Source organism: Nycticebus coucang, chromosome 7 (genome assembly GCF_027406575.1).
Source record: "Nycticebus coucang isolate mNycCou1 chromosome 7, mNycCou1.pri, whole genome shotgun sequence".
NCBI classification, from domain to species: Eukaryota; Metazoa; Chordata; class Mammalia; order Primates; family Lorisidae; genus Nycticebus; species Nycticebus coucang.
The window spans coordinates 542,310-562,533 of NC_069786.1; the positions used below are offsets into that span (position 1 = coordinate 542,310).

A 20,224-nucleotide genomic window follows, 5' to 3' on the forward strand; every position below is an offset into this window, starting at 1 on the left:
ATGAGGTGGAAATAGGAAGGCTTCCAGGAGGAGGCCGCACTGTGGTGGGACTTGAAAGGTTGAGGGTTACTGTCTAGTATCAGGCAGGATGGGGAGGCAATGCCCGGGGCCTGGACGAGGGCTCACACCCACCTGTAGTCTTTGCCCTGGGACTCTGATCCTAGATTCTTCCCCTAGCTGGCCCCTTGTGCTGGAGAATTGTTAACAGATCAGTTCTCTTTCACCTCAGGCAGGCTGTACTTGGTGATGAACCAAGGAAAATACTCACCGAATCAAAGCAGCTCATGGAACATGCCCAGATTTGCCTTTCACAAGCATCCTGCCAAAGCAGCCTCCCTTGGTGAAGCCTGAAGTCCCTGACTGCTGTGGTGCCACCTGGACAGTTTTGGCCTCTGGTCACAACAGGCAGGCCTGGCAGGCCTCCTACAGGCTCAACAGGGACATTTCCAGCCACCACACACAGGGAAAATTCTTCCAGCCCTGGGAACAACCTCAGTATCCTGGGCAAGCTCCAGACGGCTGCAACCTCTGCCTCAGAGGCAGGAAGGTGTAGGCAACCCAGGAGTGGGGGCACTATAGCATCTTGAGGAGGTTCTGGCTTAGCTCCAGCCTTCCTGGCATCCAGATCCCAGTGGGGTGGGTGGCTCTAGCTCATGGGAGATGGAGGGAATATGCTCTCCTTTGCGATTCCAACCTGGCACCCACTGGGTGGACTCACTGCCAGCCTGTCCACAGGGGGCCTGTTATGATCTAAGCTGGGAGATGTCCTCTGAGCTAAATGGCCCCAACCCACTTTCCACTGTGTGAGGGATAAATGTTTGTGTCTCCCTTAAATGCATCTGTTAACTTCTTTGCCCGCAGTGTGATGTCCATTAGAAGACAGGGCCTTGGGGGTGAGTAGCTTTTAAGATTGGAGCCCTCAGGAACAGATTAGTGCCCTTTTAAAGGAGGTCCCAGCTGCCACCTGAGGACACAGGGAAAAGGCACTATCTAAGATCAAAGAAGCAACTTCTCACCAGACTTTGATCTTGGATTTCAGTCTCCAGGCCTGTGAGGAATAAATTTCTGTTGTCTATAAAATGCCCAGCCTGAATGGACTGACATCCACATCTCCTGCTGTTAACCAGTTGCCGTCTTTGGGATTAAGTCTTGGGGGTTAATGTGTTGAATGCCTCCCAGGATGTTTCCTTTCTTTTTCACAGAGAGGGAGTTCTGAAACATTTGAAAAGGCAGGGATTAGACTGTCGCCAAGGGATTCGAGGGGCTGAGGAGTCCTCCACTTTCTTCAAGGCTAAGTAAAGACTCAGTCTAAGCCAGCTCCATCATCCTTCATGACAAGGATATTCCAAATGATTAAGAATCCCCCAGCCTCTGCCCTTCTTCACCTCAAAAGACTGAGCAGACATGGGAGCACACAGGTCAGATTGTCAGGCCTGGAATCCCTGAGTCTGCTCTAAACAGAAAAGAGCTTCATCCCCAAGTGAGAGCAGCACAGTTGGCCAGACTAAAGCTAGATGACCGACTCCTCCACGCTGAAAATTGACCTATCTTCTTAAGTAGGTTCTTGCTCCAAAGAGAGCCAGCGTTTGAGCACGTATAGCATGGGTTAAAAATCTGCTAAAATGTGAGCTCCAGGAGACTAGGGGCACCCCCTGCCCCCACTCTGTCCCTGATTCTGAGTCTATTTGTGCTGCTGCAACAGCTTATAGTGAACTGCACAGTTTGCAAAGAACAGAAATGTATTCCTCAGAGTTCTGGAGGCTGGGACGTCTAAAATCAAGGTGCTGGCTGGTTGATTCATCCTTCTTTCCCCATCTCCCTGATTCACCTGCTCTGGCGAACTCTTCCCTGGGCCCAAGAGGCCTGCCCTGCCCTGTGACTACTCACTCCCCATGACCTCTCCCTTGGCGAGTACGCCCCGTCACTATTTTGACTGGAGGGGGCTGACAATATCGTTTTTTTCTCTCCAACAGGCCAAGAGACCAGTCCTCTGTGGTTTATGTTGTAGGCTCTGTTCTGGATACTCCAAGCCAAGCTTGAGCAATGAGTCCTTCCTATCTTATTGCGTTTGGGCAATAATGATGAAAGCAACGTGTACAGCATTTACAGAAGGACTCGTTGTTCCTTGGACAGTGGGGGAAACAGGAAATGCAGAAAACATTTTAAAATAGTTTAATATTTAATAATTAGTTTGTTACACATGAATATTTCCATAATTTCCTTTAAACATTATCTAGTTCTCCTTCTAGGAGTAAGATCCAATAATCCTTGTCCTTCTGAATTCTTTCCAAAGTCTTGAGTTAAATGTCCTCTGTTCGCCTTTGTGTCAAACATGAGATACGGCAGGTTCTGCATGACAATTAGGATCAAGATTCTTGTGTCCACCTGGTCAGCAGCATTTTTTTAAAGCAAATTGTCTTTGATTGAGGCTTATTTCTGTCTAGATGTAGCTCAACTACCGACTGTGTAAGATCTAGATATCCTGTCTGAAGGAACTAGTCAAAGAAATAATTTTCTTTCTTTCCTTTCCCGCATATCCCCAAGTCGGTCTTTGCACACACACAAAAAAAAACCCAGAAAGCAATTTTAGGGAGTGCTTACCACAGTCTAACAAGAGGTAACAGTAACACCTGGTGCAGTAATGTCTAACAATGTCATTCAAGATGCCATCTTTTCAAGAAAATTTCTCATCATGCTTTCACCATTCATGGAAAAATACTATTTCCATCTGAAAATTTACATAGAATCTATGAATGCAGGGTGCAAAACAAAAAGTACCACTGAGCAGTGACACCCCCCAAAGGGACAGAGCAGGGGCAGGGAAGCCCTGGGCTTTGGAGCGAGGTGGACCTGTTGCTTGGTAGCCTGCCCCTGGTCACTGTCACTGGTCAGTGCCCCTGGTCAGTGCCACTGGTCAGTGTTGCTGGTCAGTGCCCCTGGTCAGTACCCCTGGTCAATGTCGCTAGTCATTGCCTTGGTCAGTGCCCCTGGGTCAGTGTCGCTGGTCAGTGCCTCTGGTCAGTGCCCCTGGTCAGTGTCACTGGTCAGTGTCATTGGTCATTTCCTCTGGTTAGTGCCACTGGTCAATGCCCCTGGTCAGTGTCGCCGGTCAGTGTCGTTGGTCAGTGCCTCTGGTCAGTGTTCCTAGGTCAGTGTCGCTGGTCAGTGCCCCTAGTCAGTGCCCCTGGGCCAGGCTCCTCACCAGACAATGGGCCTCATGCTCACCCTTGTCTTTCAGGGAGCAAGTAAGAAGCGAGTGGTTTTGAGTTTTTTTTTGGTTTTTTTGCAGTTTTTGGCCAGGGCTGGGTTTGAACCCACCACCCCCCAGTATATGGGGCCCGCGCCCTACTCCTTGAGCCACAGGTGCCGCCCAGGTTTTGAGTTTTTAATAAGTGAAGTGCCTGCCACAGGGTGCAGCATATTCGACTCTCAATATATATTCATTTCGAAGAAAAGAAAACAAGAAAGAAATGAAATTGAAATATGACAGCAGAGCACGATGTTAGCTTCTTCCCCTCTAGGTTGTCAGTTGCTCGAGGGCAAAATTGACCCTGTCCTGATCTCCACACGTCACACTCACCACATGGCAGGTGGTGGGTTCCAGCCACCACCCGCGCTTGGTACATGTCAGAGAGAGGCTCCCCGTCTGCCTGTCCCCTCAGCCACAGACCTGCTGCCAAGTGGGACTCACAATTGAGCACTGTGGGCCTGGCGGACACAACCTCAGCTAGCCAGCGGATGAGAAGACTAAAGTAAATGCTTGCTCTCTCCCCTCGAGGGACTTCACGTTCAGTCCCCTTAACAGTTGGACTCACTCCCTGCAGGTAGGAAGCACCTGCAGGGCTTAATTTTCCACCATGTACCCAATTTAAAAGGCCTCCATGGGGCCTGGGATCTTTGCCAGACATTCACATAAATGGGCCTTTGAACCGCTGTCACCAAACCTAACCCCGATTCCTCCTAGTGGAGTTCTGGGTGCTGGTGGAACACAGTGTGTAAGCTGGGACCAAGGCAGATCTCAGGAAGAATGACATCAGCTGGAAAAACTCTACAAGGATCTGTCAGTGTCCCCAAGTTAAACTGTAGGGAGAGGGGAAGCAATTTCTGTACATGATTTAATTCGGAATGTGTGAGGAGGTGCCAATGAAGCTGCAAATACTCTCACTTCGGCCACGTCCTCCCCAGCCTTGGTGCATCCTGCCTCCTTGCACCGGCTGGCTATTCCCCACGGCGCCATGTGGCTGCTGTCTTTGCAAAGTGTTTGGGAAGTTCTGTTGATTTGTCCTGGCCTGGAAAATGGAAAATTGAAAGAGCAAAAACACATTATGTGGCCCCTGCTTGGTGCCTGGGGAGGTGGATGTGGAGAAGCCTTGCACGGTCAAGGTGGGGGTAGCTGTTGGCTTAAAGCCAACTGAGAGTTCATGAATCTCCCTGGAGGAAGGGGAGAGCTGATTAGAACAATCAGAGCTTCTCAACTTCAACGACAGCTTTTTTTGTCGGGGCGGGGGGGGGGGGGGGCGGGGGGGGGCGCTGGTTGGACGGAGGCTAAATTATACAGGTAATTACAACCCCAGAATCAAATCGTGGCTGTCACTGGCTGAGCAAACCCTGTGCTGAGAACATGACATGCATCATCTCAAGCTGATCTCTCATTGGTCTTATTAGCCTCATTCCACAGACAGCAGAACTGTTGTTTAGGAAATCAAGAGGTTCATCCAATATCCCAAGCTGGCAGTTGGCAGAACCAGGACTGTGACCAGGGTCTTGTGGCTGACTGGTGGCAGGGCAGTAATTCCAACCTAGATCCAGGGTGTGCTGTGTTGTACAAGTGGCTTTTGGGCAGGGCATGGGGTGCCTTGATTTGTAGCCTTTGTCAATTATTATGGCATAAATACTCTCACCATGGCCAATTTCCAGCCACCAACATGGAATCATTAACCAAGGAATTGGGAAGAAATATTCAGCTTTCAAAAACATGCCAGTTGCCTCCAGAGCAGCCCCTCCCCAAGATCTGCCCAGTTTGGGTTTTCAGGTTCTTTCTCCTACACTCTACTAACAAATGAGTTGATGCATGTGGTATGGCCAACAAGTGGGATAAAACCTGGGAAGTTGGTTCGGTGACTATAGTTCAGTGAGTAGGCCGCTGGCCACATACACTGAAACTGGAGGGCCCAGACCTACTAAACAACAATGACAACTGCAACAAAAAAATAGCTGGGCGTTGTGGCGGGCGCCTGTAGTCCCAGCTACTCGGGAGGCTGAGGCAAGAGAATCACTTAAGCCCAAGAGTTTGAGGTTGCTGTGAGCTGTGACACCACAGCACTCTACCAAGGGTGACATAGTCAGACTCTGTCTTGGGGGAAAAAAAAAACCTGGAAAGTTATTTTAAAACAAGAATAGGCCAGGTGCAGTGGCTTTACACCTATAATCCTAGCACTCTGAGAGGCTGAAGCAGGAGGATTGCTTGAGGCCAGGAGTTCAAGACCAGCCAGCGCAAGAACAAGACCCTGTCTCTATAAAAAACAAAAACATTTGCCAGATATGGTGGTGGGCATCTGTAGTCCCAGCTACTCTGGAGGCTGGGGCAGGAGGATCACTTGAGCACAGCAGTCTGCGGTTGCAGTGAGCTATGATGATGCCACTGCACTCTAGCCTCACTGACAGAGCAAGACCCTACCTCAAAAAAAGAAGGCTGTGACAGCTCCAAGGTTAGTAACACTGGGACTTGGTGGAAGGTCTTTAATCTCGCTCGCCTTCTCTGACATCGTTTATTTAAAACAAGGGGGGGCTTCACCGTGACAGTTTCTGAGATAGCTGAGTGGAAAACGTACACCACCTGTTTCCTGGGGCACTGAATAAGTGAGCCATTGAACAGTTTCTACTTCTAAAGTCTCGTCTGTTCTTGGGACGCTGTGTTACAATGGTAAAATTTCGTCTCCCTTGGGTCAAAATAGCATCATAGGACATGTCAAAGTGCACAAGGTGTCAACATGGCTTTATGGTCAAAGTGTCTTTATGGTGCTGCAGATACCAGGAGACCTCAGTCTCCTGGACAGCTTTACCCCAGCCTCCTAAGGCTGAGAAAAGAAGCTCCATGCCTCTCCGGACTAACGCATATCTACGGGTCCTCTTCACAGCCTTGTTGACGCTCTCCTATCGGCTTCCTTCTGGGAAAGTTTCCTGCCATTGAGCAGCACTCTGGCTGCCGTCCCAGACAGCACCATCTTCCTGATGGCTGCCTAGATCACCTTTTCTTTATTTTTTTCAAGGACTTTTTTTTTAAACTTTATTCAAATTAATATCAGGGTACAATAATTAGGTTACATTGTTCTCACTTCCAGGGCAAAGTTCCCTTTGTAGACAAGCCCCTCACCCAGGGCGCATGTTATACACCCTCAAAACGTGCACATTAGGTGAGATCCCACCTCAGGCCCCCCCCTCCTTCTGCCCTACGTCCTCCCCTCTCCCCCCACACTTCCCTCTACCCCCAAACTGGACTACAATAGTGTTTTATTGTTCTTAGGAGCATCTAATTATTTATATATTGATTTCATACTAGTATGGAGTACATTGGATATTCATCTTTCCATTCTTGTGATACTTTACTAAGAAGAAGGTATTTCAACTCCATCCAGGTAAATGTAGAAGATGTAAAGTCTCCATCTTTTTTAATGGCTACGTAATATTCCATGGTATACATATGCCGGTTTGTTGATCAATTCATGGGTTGATGGACACTTAGATTGCTTCCATCACTTGGCTATTATGAATTGAGCTGTAATAAAAAAAAGTGCAAATGTCTTTGTGATAAAATGATTTTTGTTCTTCTGGGTAGATACCTAGTAATGAGATTGAAGGGCCAAATGGAAGGTCTACATTTAGATCTTTGAGGGTTCTCCATACTTCTCTCCAAAAGGCTATATTAAGATATTACCTACCCCCAGCAAGATTAACCCACATCCCAAAGTCCCCAAACACCAGATGCTGGCGTGGATTTGGAGAGAAGGGAACACTTCTGCACTGCTGGTGTGACTGCTATTGCTACTCAAGGTTTTTTTCTGGTTCCATATGAATCCAAGTACTATTTTTTCAAGTTCTTTAAAGTATGACAGTGGTGCTTTGATGGGAATTGCATTAAATCTATAGACTGCTTTGGGTAGTATGGACATGTTAATGATGTTGATTATTTCCAGCCATGAGCATGGTATGTTCTTCCATTTGTTGACATCTTCTACTATTTCCTTTCTTAGAGTTTCATAATTCCCCTTATAGAGACTTTTTACTTCTTTTGTTAGATATATCCTTAGGTATGTCATTGTCTTTGTTGCTACTGTAAAAAGAATAGAGTCTTGAACTTTGTTCTCAGATTGACACTTTTTGGCGTATACGAAGGCTACTGGTTTGTGGGTATTGATTTTGTATCCTGAGACACTGCTGTATTCCTTGATCCCTTGTCAGGGCTTTGTAGTTGAGTCCCTGGGGTTTTCCAGGTACAAGATCATGTCATCTGTGAAAAGGGAGAGTTTGACCTCCTCTGACCCCATTTCTCTTGCCTGATTGTGGTGGCTAGGACTGCCATCACTATGTTAAACAGCAGTGGGGACAGTGGGCATCCTTGTCTGGTTCCAGATTTGAGTGGGAATGTTTTTAGTTTTTCGTTGTTTTTTTTTTGTCGAGACAGAGTCTCACTTTATGGCCCTCGGTAGAGTGCCGTGGCCTCACACAGCTCACAGCAACCTCCAACTCCTGGGCTTAAGTGATTCTCCTGCCTCAGCCTCCCGAGCAGCTGGGACTACAGGCGCCCGCCACAACGCCTGGCTATTTTTTTGGTTGCATTTCAGCCAGGACCGGGTTTGAACCCGCCACCCTCCGTATATGGGGCCGGGGCCTTACCGACTGAGCCACAGGCGCCGCCCAGGAATGTTTTTAGTTTTACACCATTCAATATGATATTGGCTGTGGGTTTGCTGTAGTTGGCCTCTATCAGCTTAAGGAATGTTCCTTCTAAGCCTATTTTCTTTTTTTTTTTTTTTTTTTTTTTTTTTTTTGTGATTTTTGGCCGGGGCTGTGTTTGAACCCGCCACCTCCGGCATATGGGACCGGCGCCCTACTCCTTGAGCCACAGGCGCCGCCCTTCTAAGCCTATTTTCTTCAGTGTTTTTATCATGAAAGGATGCTGGATATTGTCAAAAGCCTTTTCTGCATCAATTGAAAGAATCACATGGTCTTTGTTTTTTATTCTACTTATGTGGTATATTATATTTATAGATTTGTGTACGTTGGGCAGCGCCTGTGGCTCAGCGGGTAGGGCGCCGGCCCCACATGCCGAGGGTGGTGGGTTCAAACCCAGCCCCGGCCAAACTGCAACAAAAAATAGCCGGGTGTTGTGGCAGGCGCCTGTAATCCCAGCTACTTGGGAGGCCGAGGCAAGAGAATCACCTAAGCCTAGGAGTTGGAGGTTGCTGTGAGCTGTGTGACGCCACGGCACTCTACCAAGGGTGATAAAGTGAGACTCTGTCTCTACAAAAAAAAAAAAAAGATTTGTGTACGTTGAACCAACCCTGTGTCTCTGGACAAAACCCACTCGATCGTAGTGTATAACCTTTTTAATGGATCACCATTTCTTTAATAGCCACATCTCAACAATCATTAATTACCATCCAGTTCAGATGTTTACACCTAACCATCTTCCGCCCTTTAATATCACCCTCAAACTCTCCAAAGTCAGACTTGGTCTTGACTCTTCTGCAACTTAGAATCTCTGACAGGTGTTTCACCTGGAGCCTTGATAAGCTGTGGCCCTGTGGCCTTGTGTCCCCAGTGGCACTCACATCTTGGAATCCCCAGCCATGAGAAACCCAAAGGAAATTGTGACACGGAAGTCATTTCACTCTGATATGGAGGACACTGACTTTCCCTCCAGTGCCCTCATTCCTCAAAACTTCTTCCCAAGCAGTGTATTGAATTCTGTGCTTTTTAAATGGTTTCTTCAATACTCAACTGTTTAAAAAAAACACTATTTGGTATTGCCTAGTATGTACAGTTACTAGTTCAAAAAGGTGTGGAACCATGGAATATTATGTAGCCTTAAAAAAGATGGAGACTTTACTTCTTTCATGTTTACATGGATGGAGCTGGAACATATTCTTCTTAGCAAAGTATCTCATGAATGGAAGAAAAAGTATCCAATGTACTCAGCCCTACTAAGGAACCAAGTTATAGCTTTCATAAAGCTATAACCCAATTATAGCCCAAGAATATGGGGAAAGGTGATAGGGAAGGGAGGGGAGGGGGGAGAATGGGTGGAGGGAGAGTAATTGGTGGGACCACACCTATGGTGCATCTTACAAGGATACATGTGACATTTACTAAATGTAGAATACAAATGTCTTAATACAATAACTAAGAAAATGCCGTGAAGGCTATCTTAACAGTTTGATGAAAATATTTCAAATTGTATATAAAACCAGCACATTGTACCCCATGATTGCATTCATGTATACAGCTATGATTTAATTTTAAAAAAGGGGGGGGAGAGAAAAAAAAAGAATGTGTCGATCTGAGCCTTCAAAGGCTGAGGGGACTCACATGCAAATATCACATCAGGGGCAGCACCTCAGCCATCCAGCAGGTCCCACAGCCCATGTACAGCTGAACACAGCGGCACCTGCTTTTCAGGACTCACTTCACAGTTTATATTCCCAGTGAGAGGATTCTGTGGGTTGTTTGCCATCTGATATGGGTAGAAATTTACACCAAACTCATGAGAACTAACTTGGCTTCCTCGGCTGGGTGTGGCTGCTTTTAATCCTCAGCGTTGCAGGTGTTTATATTCCTCCCAGTACATGTGGTACCACCCGTAACGGTTCATGCAGGGATAACATGAGGATAATAGTTGAGGTCACTATTCTTAAAAGTAACGGACATCCAAAGTTCCAGAGACTCTACCAGAAGCCTTTAGGAAATAGATTACTTCTCTTATACCCACAGTAACAATGTTGCTTGGTACTGACCTACTTTATCAAATAAATAAGAAGTGTTCAACAGTGTATTTACAAATGTCCTAAAACTGTCTTCTTACGGTTTCCATAATCCCTGGTGATCTTTATATGACTCATGCGTTAAACCTTTTTTATCCCTCATACTCAGATTCCACTAATATATACATATACATATATAAACATCAAGCATTGTATAAGAAAACCTCAAATACTTTGGTTTTATTCTTCCTTGTAACCCCATTAGTTTTTATCACTTCATTTTACATACAAATTCATGGAGACTGAGAAGTAAGAACTTTCTCAAAAAATCACAGTTTGTAAACAGGATTTAAAACCAGATTCCCTGATTCTGAATCTCTTTGAACCAGTTTGCCTAAGCAAAGGCTAATTTCTATTCATCCTACAAGCAGTAATACTAATGAGTTGGCTCCACACTAACCAGGCTTTCTAGCTGCTTGAATTGGGGAAACTCCAGCAATATCAGGCTGACTTCATGTTTTCAGTGGGGTCAATGCCTTTGGGTGACTGGGCTCCTGTGAAATGAACCGGGAAATGCACCTTATCATAAGATGTAAAGGATCCCACAGCCATGATTTCCACTATGAGATGGGGTTTTTCCATGTGGAACAAAAGCAGTCACACACACACACACAGGGCTCAGAGGCCAGCGGGTAACCATCCTCACAGCATTGCATCACAGATGGAAAATCAGCATGCATCATTTTGTCCGGCCCTGGGAAGGGTATCTCCAGTGATTCTGTGGCTGCAGCAACGGAGCAATACTACTCCACCCTGTCCCAAGAGAGGCTGTCCAGGTGAATGACGCCCAACAGTTGTAAATTTCCTTTTGTTCATTTCCTTACATTTGGGGAAATACCTTTTTTAGTAGAAAACTGAACCAAGTAAGAAAAATAACAGTTCCTTCTCCTAGCCTAGAGATGCTAGTCTCTCATTCACAGAAAAACGTACCTGTGTAACATCTACTTTGATTTCCTTGGACTTGAGTTACATTGTCTTCAGATAACAAGAGCAAACTTTACTATGCCCCCCATGTGCCAGACATGATGCACCTTTCCCTGATTCCCCAACAACCCACAAGAAAGGAACTGTTAACTTTTCTCCATTTTGCAGATGAAGAATCTGAGGCTCAGAGACTCATCCAGTAGTTCCAGGGGACCCCAACCTTTGTCACAAATGAATCTGGTTCCAGAGACGCCTCACATGGCCACAGAACTCTCCTGTCCTCTTCCAACCTCATTTGATCTGGAAATGACCATACTTTAAAGGTTAGCCTGAGAATTATGATCTATTAGGTATTAATCTCACGTGGGACTACATGCACATTTACAGATATGTGGGCCATAGCCATGTTTTTGTTTTTGTTTTTGTTTTTTTTTTGAGACAGAGCCTCAAGCTGTTGCCCTGGGTAGAGTGTTATGTAATCACAGCTCACAGCAACCTTCAACTCCTGGGCTCAAGCGATTCTCCTGCCTTAGCCTCCTGAGTAACTGGGACTACAGGCGCCCGCCACAACGCCCGGCTATTTTTGTTTGAAGCCATCATTGTTGTTGGGCGGGCCCAGGCTGGATGTGAACCCGCCAGTTCGGGTGTATGTGGTTGGTACCTTAGCCACTTGAGCCACAGGCGCCGAGCCCCTAGCCACGTTTTAATAACATTCCACAATTCATTTCTGAGACCTCTGCGGAACCTCCTGTGTGCATTCAGCATCATTACTTCTCATTCTATGAAAGCAAAGTGAATACTAGAAAAGGTATTATTGTGGGAGGTTTCCTCCATGTTTTATGGGTTCCAAAATCCCCAAACACCACAGAACTCAAGGGCCATGGCCTCTAGGAGTCCTTTTCTCCACAGCTGTTGGAACCTGTGCCCTGCTTTGTGTTTACAGCAAATCTCTTTCTTCTTCAAAGAGAAAGCAGAATATCTGTTTTTACACAGAGTGAAAATCAGTCCCTCTACCTCCTGTCAGCTTGATCCAAGCTAGTTGTTGCTGGGATATCCCTTTGGAAGAAGAAAGCCCTAAACCATCCAAAAGGGGCTGTTGGATTTTAGTTGGGAGAGCTATCCCCAAATAACAAGAGTGCAAGTTCATGGCAGCGTGTGCTCCAGCTGTGCTGTGTGGCCCACAGCAGGCAGCACTCCCCACACGGCCCCCATTCACCTGTTGGAGCTGTCCTCCTCCACAGGGCTTGCCCTGACATCCAGAACCACCCGGATAGTATAAAAAGCAAGTTTCTGGGCTTCCCCCAGGTGAGCTGAGTCAGTCTCAGAAGGCTGGACCTGGGAGACTTAACAACTAGACCGTCAGCAATAGTCAAGGCCTGTCCACCGTCCCTGCTGGCAGGGAAACCCACGGCGCCCAGTGTCGAGGACAGGGAGCAGCTGGAGGGCTGGGAGTTGTGCTCCAACAGAGAGCAAAACCAGTGGGAAAATGAGCTTCTGTCCAGTAGGCAGGAAAGGAACCAGGGGAGATGGGAAACAGCACAGATTCCTCGGCAGTCAGGACTCCCTGCTCACAGCTTCTCTCACACAGTTGGCCCCAGGGGGCCAGTTGCTTGGCAGCTATAAGGTTCTCTGCCTGCTGGATGCCATCTGCTCGCAGTGCTGGTGGTTGCTTTTCAATTTCTTTTCTTTCTTTCTTTCTTTTTTTTGACACGACCTCACTCTGCTGCCCTGGCTGGAGTGAAGTGGCTCCATCACTGCAACCCCAAACTCCTGGGCTTAAGTGACCCCTCTGCCTCAGCTTCTTGAGTGACTGGGACTACAGGCTCATGCCACCATACCCAGGTGAGTGTTAAAACTCTTTTTGTGGTTCGGAGCACATAGCTCAGTGGTTAGGGCACCAGCCATATATATACACCAGAGCTGACAGGTTCAAAAACAGACTGGGCCTGCTGGACAACAAAAAATAGCCAGGTGGGGCGGCGCCTGTGGCTCAGTTGGTAAGGCGCCAGCCCCATATGCCGAGGGTGGCGGGTTCAAACCCAGCCCCGGCCAAACTGCAACCAAAAACTAGCCCGGCTTTGTGGCAGGCGCCTGTAATCCCAGCTACTCAGGAGGCTGAGGCAAGAGAATCGCCTAAGCCCAGGAGTTGGAGGTTGCTGTGAGCTGTGTGAGGCCACCGCACTCTACCAAGAGCCATAAAGTGAGACTCTGTCTCTACAAAAAAAAAAAATAGCCAAGTGTTGTGGTAGGTTCCTGTAGTCCCACCTACTTGGGAGGCTGAGGCAAGAGAATTACGTAAAAGAGTTGGAGGTTGTTATGAGCTGTGATGCCACAGCACTCTACCCGGGGCAACATAGTGAGACTCTACCTCAAAAAAAAAAAAAAAGTACAAAAACAAAAAAAAACAACTCTTTTTGTAAGTGATGAGGTCTGGCTGTGTTGCTCAGGCAGGCTTCAAGTGATCCTCCCAGCTTGGCCTCCCAAAATACTAAAATGAAGGCATGAGCCACTGACCCTGGCCTGTTCTTTTGATCTAAATATTGAAACTTGTTACTAAACGACTTGAATTGAGCCCTCATGGTTCAAAAACCAAACTGGCTGCTTTGTGCTCACCACTAGATGGTGCCAGAACCCTGATCTGTGAACTCCACCCTCTGAAGGGGGTCCGCGTCCCACTTCTGCTGGGAGGCATTTTAGAGGAGGGACAGTCTAAGGAAGTCAAATCTAGAAGAGAATTTCAAAAGGAACAAGGAAAAAAAGGGGCCAAATATAAGTGTACTAAATCTGGATACTAGCACAGGAAAATGTAGGGTGCCAAAATAATTAGTGGGTCACAGAAGCTGGGATGTTTTCGGGCAGAGTCATCGCCAGTGGGGTGTCCTACCACCCCACCCGGCCCCCAAAAGGTGAAGAGTGTGCAGGAAATGAACTGCCCCCAACCAGACCCTGACAGCCTGGGCAGCAGCCCCAGGTAGAGTCTTTCAGTCCCAGAGCTCCAGAGCGGACGATCTAATCAGGAGCCAGGCTGGTTTCTGTCTTCCTGTCAGTGTGCCCCTCTCCCCCCACAGGAAGCAGGAGCTGGTTACTGCCTTTGCATCCACAGAGGGGCCCTTTCCTCCCAGACAGGCCCAAAGAGCGGTGGGGGCTCCAGCTCCTGATGTTGATGAGGCTCACTATGTTGCCCTCAGTAGAGTGCTGTGCTGTCAGAGCTCACAGCAACCTCAAACTCTTGGGCTCTAGCGATTCTCTTGCCTCAGCCTCCCTAGAAGCCGGGGCTACAGGTGCCTGCCACAACACCTGGCTATTTTTGTTAGTGGTAGTGTTGTTACTTGCTTGTTTAGCAGGTCCTGGCCAGGTTCAAACCCACTGGCCCTGGTGTATGTGGCCAGCGCCCTAACCACTGAGATAGGGATGGTGAAGCAGTGGTACCTTTTCAACTCGTCCATGGAAAATGCCTTTCCAGGCATGTCACGGTGGGTCACAGTGGGTTGGCCTGGCCTGGAGGGTGGGTTGGTTCAAGGCAGGCGAAGATTCCACATCCTGTGGGGTCAGTGCCTCAAGAGGCTGGTGGCCCAGGGCCCACAGGAAGGCCTGGGGTAAAGCGGTAGCATGCCCAGCTTCCCTGACACTTACTTTGCTCATCTTTGAAAAATAATCTCTTGGGCGGTGCCTGTGGCTCAGTGAGCAGGGCACCGGCCCCATATACCGAGGGTGGAGGGTTCACACCCAGCCCTGGCCAAACTGCAACCAAAAAATAGCTGGGCGTTGTGGCAGGCGCCTGTAGTCCCAGCTACTAGGGAGGCTGAGGCAGGAGAATCGCCTAAGCCCAGGAGTTGGAGGTTGCTGTGAGCTGTGTGACGCCATGGCACTCTACGGAGGGCAATAAAATGAGACTCTGTCTCTACAAAAAAAAAAAATAAAAGAAAATGATCTCTTGGGCAGCGCCTGTGGCTCAGTGAGTAGGGCGCTGGCCCCATATACCGAGGGTGGTGGGTTCAAACCCAGCCCCGGCCAAACTGCAACCAAAAAATAGCCGGGCGTTGTGGCGGGTGCCTGTAGTCCCAGCTGCTCAGGAGGCTGAGGCAAGAGAATCACACAAGCCCAGGAGCCGGAGGTTGCTGTGAGCCGTGTGACGCCACGGCACTCTACCGAGGGCAGTAAAGTGAGACTCTGTCTCTACAAAAAAAAAAAAAGAAAATGATCTCTTTATCAAATAGAGAAAGATGATTTCTTTCCCCACCCCCTAAAATATTGAGATAAGATGCCTTCACTATTGTTTTGGGGATTTTTTTCCTTGCCTCTAAAATAGAATGAACTGAAACATAATAAGCTGAGTTTCAATAACATGTAACCTCCTCAGTTGCTTCAAGCCCTGGGCCATGGTCCATTGCATCCTAGCAGCTCATTAATTCAATTTGTGCTAAGGGAATTCCTTGTAGGAGCCATGCTTGGAGCAGGTGCTGAGTGCAGAGACCAACAGGCCCTCCCTGCAGAAGCCTCTCTGGCATGGAGACAAGTCAGCTCGGCTTCATCAGCTTGGGCCTTGGTGACAACATACCACAGACTGAGTTTAGCTTCAACCACCAGGCGTTTTCTAGGGCTGGTTCTAGGGCTGGAAGCCCAATGTCAAGGCAGAGAAGAGCTCAGGTAGAGCTGCTGCCTGTGGTGTCCACTCACGTGACACAAAGAGAAAGCTCTGGAGTCTCCTCTTCCTCCTGAGGACACTTAAGAATAATCTGTCAGCGGCGCCTGTGGCTCAAGGAGTAGGGCGCCAGTCCCATATGCTGGAGGTGGCGGGTTCAAACCCAGCCCTGGCCAAAAACCAAAAAAAAAAAAGAATAATCTGTCATCGGGTCCCATCCTCACCACCTCATCTAACCCTAACTCCCCCAAAAGGACCAGATACTATCACATTAGGGGTAAGATCTTATTGTTTTTATTTTTATTTATTTATTTATTTATTTATTTAGGAGACAGAGTCTCACTCTGTTGCCCTGGGTAGAGAGCCCTGGTGTCCTACTAGCTCACAGCAATCTCAAACTCTTGGGCTCAAGCCGATCCTCATGCCTCAGCTTTCCGAGTAGCTGGGACTACAGGTGCTCGCCATACACTCAGCTAATTTTTCTATTTTTAGTATAGATGAGGGTCTCACTCTTGCTCAGGCTGCTCTTGAACTTCTGAGCTCAAGCAATCCATCCATCTTGGCCTCCCAGAATGCTAGGATTACAGATGTGAGCCACAGTGCCTGGCAGGGGGTGAGGTCTTCAATGTATGAATTTGGGGGTGATACAAACAGTGCATAGCAACTTGGTCATTGGGATTAACAGGGGTGACAGTTTTAAGGAAAGGCTGATGAGCTCAGCTTATAGAGACAAAGAATCCTTCTAGGGAAACAAACTCTTGAGATAGGTCTTGAGAGATGAGAAGGAGTTTGCCAAGAGGGCAATGCATTACAGGCCGGGAGGAGGGTATCCTGTCCAAGACCTGTCAGTGTCAATCATTTTAATTGCTCAGAGAGCAAAAACATTAACAGATGTCTCTAATAAATCCTTTTTGAAAAATGATTTAGTTCAGCTCTTACAGGTGCCCCTCAGAGAACGGTGCTCTCCTAAGTGATGATTCTGCTGTAATGAGCTTTGAGAACTCTGGATAGATGGGCAAATACCATGTTGCTTTTAGAATGTCCCAGTCCTAAGAGGTATATTGATCTTGCCGGTTCCTCTGGGACTTAAGTCTCTGAGCTGGCTTTCCCCTGGGTGTGACCTCAGGGATGTGTGGTGATAATAACAATAAAGGCTGAAAGTGCAGCTTTGGGTGGCAGTCTGCCTGGGTTCTCCACTTCCTTGCTGGGGACCTGCGTCCTTCCGGGGCCCCCAGCCCCTGATCCCTCGGTCACTAACCAGGTCCCAACAGAGGCTTATGGTAGGTATAGCTTTTGTGAGGCCCCAAGGAGATGAGGTGGGGAGACCTGGGCAGATGCCTCAGCCTTTCCCTCTCATTTCCCAGGAGTAAAAAGGGCCGGCTCTCAGCCCACCAATCCTCCCCAGTCACCAGCTCATGAGAAGTACAACAGAATGACCCTCTGTTAAATAGATCTTTGTCCCCAAATGTGGAAGGAGGGGACTTTTTCAGATTCTTTTTAACCCTCCTCCCCCATTGTTTTCCCTAGCAAATGCTTGAACCTCACCTCTCTCTTTAAAGTTTGAGTTTAGAAAGTCCTTAAAAGAGACTCTAAGATTTTTACTGTGAAGAAAAGAAAGAGTGTCTGTGGAGCATCCACCATGTGCCAAGCAAATGTGCAAAATCCACATCCTGGTTCAATCTGCACATTCACACCGTGTGGCAACTGAGGGGTTGGTAATTTCACTGTTGTTGATTTTGTTTGCCTGGTACATTATATGGTTTAACTTAATTCCCACCATCTCTGCAAACCCATTTCCCCCATCTTCAAATGTTTCTTGGATGAGAAAACAGGCTCCTGTCCCATGACTTGCCCACAGTGACACTGAGTTCTCAGATGCTCAGCTACTCAGCCTGCTGGGCACAGCTGCCTTCAGCTTAAGGAACCAAGGAAAACAGTGAGAAGACAAGAGACAGCAGTGCCTGTCAGTCTCTGCAGACGGCCACACTCCTTCACGTGACCCACGAGCAAGGAGGAGGCATCTCTTAGGACCCAGTTCTGCTCTTGGATGGTGAGGTTTTAAAAAGGTAGTAAACTTGGGCGGCGCCTGTGGCTCAGTTGGTAAGGCGCCAGCCCCATATACCAAGGGTGGTGGGTTCAAACCCTGCCCCGGCTGAACTGCAACCAAAAAATAGCCGGGCGTTGTGGCGGGCGCCTGTAGTCCCAGCTACTCGGAGGCTGAGGCAAGAGAATCGCTTAAGCCCAGGAGTTGGAGATTGCTGTGAGCTGTGTGAGGCCACAGCACTCTATCGAGGGCCATAAAGTGAGACTCTGTCTCTACAAAAAAAAAAGGTAGTAAACTTTCATCATAGGACATCTGGGAACCCCTCTACTTCAGAATTATTGTGAAAATTAAGGCAGAATACAGGAAAAGCACTTGTATATTATCTATTAGCCAGTAAGTACTCAATACATGATAGATATTCTGATTACAAATGGAGCTTTTTTTTTTTTATTGAGACAGAGTCTCATTGTGTCACCCTTGGTAGAGTGCTATGGCATCACAGCTCACAGCAACCTCAAACTCCTGGGCTTAAGCAATTGTCCTGCCTCAGCTTCCTAAGTAGCTGGGACTGTTGCAGGAAGATGAGGCCCAATGGCGAGAAAGAGCACCCAAACATAATGTTTATAAGAGGAAGGGCTTTATTCACCAGCCGGAAGAATCCAAATGACCGTGCTCCCCAACTGGCTTAGTCTTTCCCTTTTTAGCTACAGTCAAAAAGTTCCAATCCATGGGTACCTTTTTCTTTTTTTTTTGTAGAGACAGAGTCTCATTGTATCGCCCTAGGTAGAGTGCCGTGGCGTCACACGGCTCACAGCAACCTCTAACTCTTGGGCTTCCGCGATTCTCTTGCCTCAGCCTCCCGAGCAGCTGGGACTACAGGCGCCCGCCACAACGCCCGGCTATTTTTTTGTTGCAGTTTGGCCGGGGCTGGGTTTGAACCCACCACCCTCGGCATATGGGGCCGGCGCCCTACTCACTGAGCCACAGGTGCCGCCCAATGGGTACCTTTTTCACTGGCCAGTTTGAGTCAAGCAGGACATGCTATTCTAGCCCCTACAGAATTATTCCAGGAAGTTAAGTTTACAAATTCCCAAAGCTGAGTCCCCCTGGAGAGGACCCTGAAGGTGTATCCTTGTGGTCTCCTTGAGAAGAACTGTTCTCCTAGACCTAACCCTTCTTGGGTATCCTCTCTCAGGACTACAGGCGTCTGCCACAATGCCCACCTATTTTTTGTTGCAGTTGTCATCATTGTTGTTTTAGCTGGCTGGGGCTGGGTTTGAACCCGCCAGCCTCAGTGTATCTGGCCAGTGCTGTAACCACTGTGCTCAAAGTGCCAAGCCACAGATGGAGCTTTTATCTGAATGTGAATGTGACTGATGCTCTGAGAATTTTGACAACTGTAAGATACATTACTTATTAAACATGGTTAAAGACCCATCACTATCTCAGTCTAGCAGGGACAGATGGGCATGATATGAATATACAATAAATGTAACATGTTTTAATAAGTAAATATTTTTATAAGGTGTTAAGAGGTACTTAATTGGGCATGTATAGAAATTAAGCACCACAAAATATACTGTAGAAATCCTGGTGAAACCCACCCTTTTCCCTTGGTTGGTTCGCTGAAAGATCAACTCACAATTATGGCAGATTAATAAGAGAGAGGTTTATTTCCAAATACCAAGGGCATGGGGTGAATCACGAGAAGGATTACCCAAGGTCTCAGTGATGGTCAGAGACTTTTATAGATGCCTTTTTTGGAAGGGAAGAAGAGTGAAAAGTCTATGTGCAGCAAGTGGTTGGTAGGGGGCGGAATGTGTATAGATGGGTGGAAACATATTGATTTGTAGATTAACCTGAGAGACAGGTCTCCTGCTTCAAATGACCTTGGGGCCAAGTCTATTAGCACCTAATAAGGAAGTCAGCAGCCCCTTTTGATTCTCAATTAGGTTTTAAGCAGATAGAGGAAAGGCCTCTTTCAATGCTTATTTATCATGAATGGCCTTTAATTCAAAATATTCTTTATACCAAGGAGTTATATATTGGGGGCAAAATTTCCTTTGCTGCTTCAATACAGCACTAACATTAAATTCTCCAATTAACACTTTTTTTTCCCCCAGTGGTAAAACAGACAGAAAGGAATGCAGAAGGAGTCAAAAGCCCAAGAGCGTCTGGCAAAGGGGAGTCTCTTGCACGAGCCCTTTGTCCAGGGGCAGATACAACATTTTGGCCAGGACTTTGTAGGTGGAAAAACACACTTACAAACTTAATGAGTATATTAACAAATGAATGAATGCAGTCCCTCCCCTAGGGCAAGGTTATTAGGTCCTTGCAGTGTTTTGTCTCAGGGAAAGGATTAGGGTGTGCGCTTTCTACTCAAAGTGGAAACACCCAAAATGTTTCAGGCTGTTTTGTTCATGACCTTGCTGGAGACTAGAGGGTGTAGCCTGGAAAGGGCAGCCTGTTTGTGCCTAGAGATGGGGGTCTGATTTCTGAGCTCACCTGGACCTAGAGGATGATGGGGTGGTGGTGAATCCTGTATCAATCCTCCCTCTCCGAATAGAAGCTCTA

The 20,224-nt window shown here is 47.4% G+C and overlaps 1 protein-coding gene across 2 annotated transcripts in view; it reads left to right on the plus strand.

The window, feature by feature from the left end:
• The window catches only part of DEFB1 (defensin beta 1), a 229,237-nt gene that overhangs the window by 79,430 nt on the left and 129,583 nt on the right, over positions 1-20,224 (plus strand). Inside the window, exon 3 of one of the 2 annotated variants that reach the window (XR_008381142.1) lies at positions 7,652-7,668. The exons of the other annotated variant lie outside the window; for it this stretch is intronic. The gene's annotated coding sequence lies outside the window, so the exon portion shown is untranslated. Of the gene's footprint in view, positions 1-7,651; positions 7,669-20,224 lie in introns of those variants that run through there. 2 annotated transcript variants of the gene reach the window in all.